Raw genomic sequence first — 7,902 nt, 5'->3', positions numbered from 1 at the left:
AGAAAATGCTAACTATGGTAACTGTTAATCTTAAAAACAGACAGTTATTTTACCAGCAAAAATGGGTTTATTTGGGAACAGCAGAGAATTGCAATTGGGAACAAGCAAGTTTTGGCAAAACCACAAAAGTCCAGAGAACAAAGGAGAGGAGCTCTTTTATAGAGGAAAAGTGCCTGGTTGGGTGGGCTGTTTTAAGCAAAACGTCTATTGTTTTAAGCAAAAAGTCTACTTTTACCACTACAATAAGCCTCTCTCACACCCTCATGTACCACACTGAGCTAGAACAACCTTTCTGATACCCCAGGCTTCTCTGCTCAAACCTTTAGTAGCTCTCCAGGACCCTCAAGATGAAGTCCAAAAAATCATACTGACTTGGCAAGACCCTCCTTTGTTAAACCTAGCTGTTCACATATTTTGTACCCTCATTAAGCAGCAAAACATCACTGGAGAAAACACAGTAATTAAAAGTTATTTCACTTTAAAGTCAAGACTACAAACCTGTGTCCCCAAAGCAGCCCAGCAGCCCTTTACATCATGGCTTCCCTTGGCAGAGTTGTGATGGTCTGTCTTTGACTGGGCTGTTGCCAGAGGAAGCAGAAATCTTCCTTCCTCCTGCTGGGTAGTGAAGTGTAGCTGAAAGAGTATGTATGGACTTGCTAGGTGTTTGTCTCTTCGGTGATTGAGGAGTGAGGATGTGTGAGAGCTCCTCCTTCATGCCTCCCAACTGCTATATCAATGATGTTTTCCTTTATTAATTCTCACATAACACTGACCTATCATACAAGGCTCTAAGAAATCAATCCTTATCACTTGGCTTTAGTATATTATTTCAAGTTAAATGATTTTAAAGTTCCTCTTTATCCTAAGACATACTTCTAAAGTAAGCTGTAGTTTATATTTTATGAATGAGGAGTTTATGACCCTGGTTCATAGGTTGTTATTGTGTAGATAAATGACCTCAAGCATATAAAATGGTTAATACAGAGTTGGCACCGCAGCCAGGAATAAATGTTCAGTTTCTTCATTAGTCCCAGCTTTCTTTCCCTCATATTTTCCTCCCTTTGCTCTTTAAATCTCATTGTTTCCCGAACACCTATGTGCTAGACCCATCCTTGATTCTAGGATGCCAGAATCAGCTGAGGCACACAGCCATGTAAAACCACCGTGCAGGGAGAATGTCAGTTCAGTGTGTGCTGCGTGGGTGTGCATTCAGAAGCTGAGAGGCTATACCAAGCCTCTACCTTGCCCTTTGGAATGGGCTGCAAGGAGCAAATTGTGGTTGCTTGCCAGTTCAGGGAAGGCGTGACTTCTCGCAGCCTTAAGAAACCAGCAACCCTTTCACCCAAGTGTGCTTTAGGTTGGCAGTATCCATACAGAGAAGCAGGAGATTTATTTATTTATTTAGTTAGCAAATAATCTTAGCTACCTGCTAGTGTCAGGAGCTGAGTAAGAATATGAGTAGGAGCAGGGAAGCATGAGAGCATGGCTCACCTGGGCAGCGTCAGGTGGCTTGGAGTGGCTGGAGTTCAATAAACTCTCAGTTTTCCTTAAACATGCAAACCAACACCTGAGGGGGTTAAGAAGGAAGTACTAAAAGGGGAAGTTTATGGGTTGGTGAGAATTTGTTGTTTCTTTTCAGGGTTAGTCAGAATGGACTGATGTTTCTTTGGAAAGCCTGATTTGTTTCCTTTAGGGAATTGCCAGACTGACTAATCCCATTACCTTGGGGCAGTGGGTCCCAAACTTTGCCATTCCCTCAAATCACCCAGGGAGTTTAAAAAAACTTAAGATGCCCAGGTGGCATCAGATACGGATTACAGCAAAATGTTTTGGGGGGGTGGGAGCCCGGCGTCAGTATCTTTAAAGATCCTCCCATGATTATAATGGACAGCAGAGTTCTGGAGTCACCGCCTTGGGGCGCAGTCCGGTTTTCTTCAGTTAATACACACTCCTATTTTGAGCCCAAACATTCCTATAATTGTTCTTGTTGATTTTTTGGGTTGGGGGCGCTGTCAGCCGGAAGACGATGTGGTGTCACCCAATGAGGAGATCCCGCTTAGCTAAGCCCATTAGCGCGGCTGCCAGGGCTGCACGGGAGCGGGTTTCTGCTTTGTCATTCTGACTCTGGCCTTCTGCCCGCCCGGCTCGCGGGAGGGCGTGGCTTCCGTGGCCGCTGGGAGCCGGCAGCCCTTTCCCTGAGGCCTCAGTCCGAGGTGCACTGGAGCGCGAGGCGGTGGCGCGGCCCGGCGGCCGGTGGCCTGGAGCTCGCCTTCACGTAAGCGTGGGGGCGCGGGAGGCCGAGGGAGCCCCGGGCCGTGAGGCTGTGGGTCGCTGGGGACGGAGCATCCGCCGGGCGGGTGCGCCGGGAGGCCCGGGAAAGGGGAGATGTTTTAAGGCGAGGGTGAGTGGGGTGAAGCTTTCCTGAGGCGGGTGAGCTGCTCGGCTGCTTACATTGTTTCTCGCTCGGGTCAGTGAAAGCATAGCGTGTGGTAGGCGAGACCGGCCCCCTGTCGGCCGGTGGTTTCCATCCTCTACCTCTTTGTAGAGGCGGTGTGCAGAGATACCTGAGAAAATGGGTGTGTGTTATTTCTTATTGCACGAGTACTGAAATGTGGACAATGTGATGAGCAGATCGATAGATCCTCCACAGGCAGAGAATGTAATGAGCTAAGGATGCCTTACAACTAATTTTCACACCATTTAATCCTTAGAAATCCTCAGAGGTAGACAGATCGTATGTATCAAAATGTTTACAGTTGGGGAAACCAAGGCTCAGAATCCTGGGACTTGCCCCAGGCTATTAATGGGACCCCCTAAGAGTGGAACCCAGGTTTATCTCAAGATTTAATGCAGTACAGGGTAGCAGTTAAAAGCTTGCACTACACTGCTTGGGTTTGAATCCTGGCGCCGCTGTTGACTATCTGCTTGAACTAGGGCAGCTTAGCTTTTCAGTGCCTCAGTGGCCCTATCTGTGAAATGGACTTGATAGGACCTTTATCCAAAGGGTAGCTTTGAAGATGAAGTATTAATATGTGCAAAGCCCTGTAGATGTTAGCTGCTGTTATTATCAAACAACTATGCTTTTGAGTGGTGTGGTTTTTGTCTCATGAATGGGCCTGATGGCAGTGTAACTGCAGTCTATTTTTAATAACATCACTGACTCATTCTCCACCTGGGTTCACCCTTTGTAAAATTGGGCCATTAGCTAGCTCCCAGTGGGTCATGTGGCCTGCTGCTGTGTTGCTCCACGTTCTTAAATAAGAGCACCTTAAGTGGGCAGTGTTTCAAGTTTTGTTCCATGGTTTCAGATTAGAAACACTGGAAGTTGGATTTTGGCGTTCTACATAGATGCAAAGTTCAGAGGAAGATTGAACTGGGAGGTGTTTTACTAAAGCTGAAATAATTAGCCTTAAGCTTCTATTTTTGAAGCTTTTCTGAATTCCGGGTAACTGGGTAAGTAGGGCGTCTAATTTAGCTAGACTTACTGTGCTTTGAGTGTGCCCGGAGTAGCTAGCCCCGGCTTGGGGTTTCCAGCCCGCGAGCCGGCGTGCGGGCCCCGGGCCGGCGGTCCGCGGGCCTCGGTCTCGGGGCGCGCCGGCGGCAGTGCGGGCGGGCGGGGCGTGGAGCCCGAGCGCCCGGGGACGCGGAAGCCCCGCCCCGCCGCGCACTTCCCGCCGCGGCCGGGGGCCGCTGACCCGCTCCCTCTGCTTCTGTTCCAGAGGACGGGAGGGCCCTCGAGGGAGCGCGGTCTGAACTGACCTCGGAAACCGACGTCCCCGTTGTGTTTGTGAAGCGGAGGAACATAGGCGGCCATGGCTCGACCCTGAAGGTAGGTGGGAGACAACGTTTCTTTCACCCGCCGGACGGCGAGTGACTCGTGGCGCCCACCGTGGTCGTAGCCCTCCTTTCCCGGCCAGGATGGGTGCGAACGGACCTCACACGGGGCTTGTCTCTGAAAGTGGCAGACCCACAGCTCACGTGTTAATGGAAGTTGGTGAGATGGTAAATTTCAAAACTGCGGAAACTTGGAAGAGAATATGTAACTTTTCAGATTTTAAAATACGTTTCTAAAAGTGTCCTTTTCATCCTATTTTCCCTTCCTTTTTCCCTCCCATAAATCCAAATAACTTAAAATTTTTTAGCAGCAGTGTAGGTGCCGAAAATGAGTTGTTTAGAGAAGTACTGAGAAAAAGAGATGGGGAAATGCTTATCTGCTTTGGTCCCTATCATCCTCTGTAATTCTCTGGGAGGGAAGCCCAGAAACCCCGGGCTCAGGGGAGGGCAAACAGGGAACTCCTGGGGTGAGGTGAGTGCATTTCCCTTCAGGTGGCTTGCTCTCTTCTGGCCCAGAGTTAACAACTGGTGGAGGGAAAAGATGATGGTAAACATGGTGGCATACTCCCGTGGGACCTCCCCTAGGCCAGGCCTGTGGTACTGGCAGGCTGCCTGCAGGCTGGGTGGGTGTTTAAGGGGGGGGGATAGCAACACGGGATGCCCTACATTGGGTGTGGTTGGGTACCAGGTTAGAAAACCTTATAATCCCTTCACCTGGACACATATTTAATTTTTGCTCATTATCCTTTTGTCTTTGTCTACTTGTATCTCAAATTTTTAAGAAATGGAACTCAAACTTGACAGTTGCCTTTTTAGAAGCAAATATGAGGGCTCAGTTAAATGTAAAAAACTATTTAGATACGTGCACCAATAGGAAGGATATTAATTTGCATTTTTCTTTACTACTCTTTTAAAAGAATCTTATTTACCTTTTTGAAGAATGAGTATAGGAAATGGAGATAGGCTTCAAAGACAAGCAGTTAATGGGAAGTAATTAAAGAAGATAGAAAGGCTTTTTTAGCTTGGTTTTAAATATAATGTGTTACTCAGACCTTTCGTTTTGCAAGAATAGTGAGACCAAGGTCTATTAATATTCTTTCCTGTCTGATTGATCTAATTTCTCTGTCATAAATCTGCATTTAATATAACATTAAAAGTTATATAGGCATTTGACCTATATAAATTTTAATTTTGGTATCATTAATGTACAATTACATGAGCAACATTGTGGTTATTAGATTCCCCCCATTATCAAGTCCCCACCACATACTCCATTGTAGTCACTGTCTATCAGTGTAGTAAGATGATATAGAGTCATTACTTGTCTTCCCGATGGACCTGTTTTTAACAGAAATAGGTATAAAAAGAATCACTTTTTATAAGCTCTGGACCCACTTTGTTGTCTGGCTGCTGCGTCTCTGGAGGTCTCTACTGTGCACTAGGTGAAACCTCAACCTGGACGCATGAGGGTTCTTGACTCTGATAGAGGAAGAATTCTCAAAACAGGTCAGACTAGTGTAGGTAAGGAAGGAATTCATTAAAGCAAGAGTAGTAGGCAGCAGAGAGCAAGGAAGAACAGAGGGAGGAAAGGGAAGTTCCAAGGGCAAATCCCTTGCTAACTTCTGAAGCCAGGGTCACCTGGCATCCAGTGTCCACCTGAATCTGTGCAATGTTGGAACTAGTCCCTGCCATCCTAGGATTTGCGGGAGCCAAGAGCACTGGATGGAGTGAGATTATGTTCTCAGAACTGGCTCAAAACAAAGAATTTTGGGCAGGCTACTAAAGAGCATGATATTACAGATGCAGTCCTGTCCGGGTCATTCAGTTGACAGAAAATTACAAGCCCAAATCAGATCTTAGTAGCCCTTCCCTACTAGTCCGAAGTAGAGAGAGTGACAACTTGTACTTAAGTCTAGACAATTGAGTGAAATAGTGAAGTTACAAAGAATCTGCACAGCATGGGAACTAAGCCCCTACCATCTGCAAGAGTGTAGAGACAAAATGCAGTAAGTTGGGTAGCAAGTAGGCTTTATTTAAGGCAAAGTACACACACAAAGGGGAGTGTGGGCAGCCTCAGGAGGCATGCTTAAAGCTTTGAGATTCAGGGTTTGGGATACTGTCTTCTGAGGATTTCAGTAATGGAGCAAAGGGTCGGGTGTAGGCTTGATTTATGGTCTCATGATGTTTGTCTGGGTGAGAGACATCATATAGTCAGTCCTCTAAATATTATGTAAGATAAACTTGACACAAGGAATTTATTGATCCTTTTCTTTAAGATAATGGTTAACCTCAAGTGGAAACATACCCTTTAAGTCTGCTTGGCCTGCCTTAAGATAGGGTTGGTTGTTGGCTAGTACTATATGCTAGGAATCTTTTATCTCCTAACTCCCTGTTTTTTAAAATGGAATCTTAGCCTTAGGATGGTGTCCCTCCTGTTTTACTTACTATACTGTTTTATATCTTGGCGTTTTCATCATAGGTAGGAAAAATTAATCGTGATGGTTGTCCAGTGTCTGTGCTCTACCTCAACTTTATTGATAGTTGTTTCAAGCCAATTTCAGCCATTCAGTGAGATGCAATGTCATGAATGAAAAGCATACCACCAAATCATAATTAAATTAAAAAAATCATTGCACGCACCTCTTTACAGTAAACTTACCACACTATCATCTGATTTATTTTTGGTGTTTAGTGAGTACTGAGAAATGGAAGAAGAGACACAATAAGGTGAGGGCTACTGGTTTGAAATGTTTGAGTAGCCAGCCAATTGTTGCCCACATTTGGGGTAGATGGTGGGTTCTGAAAATCTTTAGGAAATATGGGGTGTGAGTGGAGAAAGGCATTTATATAGTGGAAAAATTTGAGTGCTTTACAGGATTACTGTTAGAATCCTGAAGTTCACACCTGTAAAGATTTCATACCTCAATTGCAACACATAATGGGGAGGGCACTCTAAAATGTCTGCTCTTCCATTTTCCTCTTAATATTGTTTCTTTTGTCATTCTTTGCCCTCAGTAAACAATAGAAGCAGCAACAAAATGTGCCTTGCCCTCCTGGTGTACTACAGAAGGCAAGGGGTGAGGGCCCTGCTGGACTGATGCGCTTAGGTGATACCTACAGGATGGATGAAGGCACTCAAGAAGGGTTTCAAGAAGTTGTAGTCTGCAGGCCACCTGCACAGAATCCCCTGGAGTGCTTGTTAAGCTTGAATACCTGTGCTTTACCTGAGGTCTGGTTAAGTGAAGCCTCTGCAAGGCACTGGGATTTGCCTTTTTAAATTTATTTTAAGCAAGCACCCTCAGGTAATTCTTATGATAATTATCATGCTTGAGACTTTTAATATATTAGGTAGTTTGGCCAAGATCAACTGCTAAGTAATTAGAATTGGGGGAAATCCAACAAAGGACTGCCTCTTCAATACCCAAAAAATGTTAGTTAGAAGGTAGCAAATGGTAACTCAACAGGTAAGTACTATTTTATACCTAAATAGAAAAATAAGAAAATACACTGTCTGTGGCCAGGGCTTGTGTCCATGTGTAAAATTGGAACTAGGGAGCTATTAAATTCAAAGAACTATGACTAGAGTTCCTATTGCTCAGAGACATCTGGCTTTCATAAACATTTTAGTTCTTAAGGATAAGATTGCAAGTATTCTTATAGGGAACTTTTCTTGCATATAAATAAATCAGTGTCTCCATGATTCCAGAGTTTTGAAACCACTTGTGTAAGTGCCTTTGCTGAGAGGAAAAGCAAAGTGAATGGAAATGTGCTTATGGAAGGAAATACTGAGGTGCTGGATGTAGTTAAAACTTTAGTAATTTTGAGATAATAGTGTTGGGAGATAAAACTGGCAACATAGGGCTTAACTTCTTCAAGGTGATAATAAGAGAGATGACAGACACAAAGCAGGGCGTGAGTAAGTTCTGGAGATGATGTGGGAGGAGCTGAGGTGTGACCCTGTTGTAGTCAGGCTTGGGGGCCCCCTGTTCTAGCCTGGGAGAGGTGGGCGTGGGGGTAGACACTGAAACAAAGGCAGGTCCTAACTTTCCGGCCTAACTTGTAAAGTTA

The 7,902-nt window shown here is 45.1% G+C and overlaps 1 protein-coding gene across 6 annotated transcripts in view; it reads left to right on the top strand.

Moving 5' to 3' along the window:
* The first annotated feature begins 2,122 nt into the window (after positions 1–2,122).
* Positions 2,123–7,902, top strand: part of TXNRD1 (thioredoxin reductase 1) — a 75,890-nt gene continuing 70,110 nt past the window's right edge. For 2 of the 6 annotated variants that reach the window (XM_036891154.2, XM_036891151.2), the window contains exons 1-2: positions 2,123–2,275; positions 3,720–3,829. The gene's annotated coding sequence lies outside the window, so the exon portion shown is untranslated. Of the gene's footprint in view, positions 2,402–3,298; positions 3,454–3,719; positions 3,830–7,902 lie in introns of those variants that run through there. The other 4 variants (XM_036891155.2, XM_036891152.2, XM_036891153.2 and 1 more) reach the window with 3 other exon arrangements.

The sequence above is a fragment of the Manis pentadactyla genome, chromosome 10 (genome assembly GCF_030020395.1).
Source record: "Manis pentadactyla isolate mManPen7 chromosome 10, mManPen7.hap1, whole genome shotgun sequence".
Lineage (NCBI taxonomy): Eukaryota > Metazoa > Chordata > Mammalia > Pholidota > Manidae > Manis > Manis pentadactyla.
Note: the sequence above shows the minus strand (reverse complement) of the source record. Positions and strands in the feature narration are given on the sequence as shown.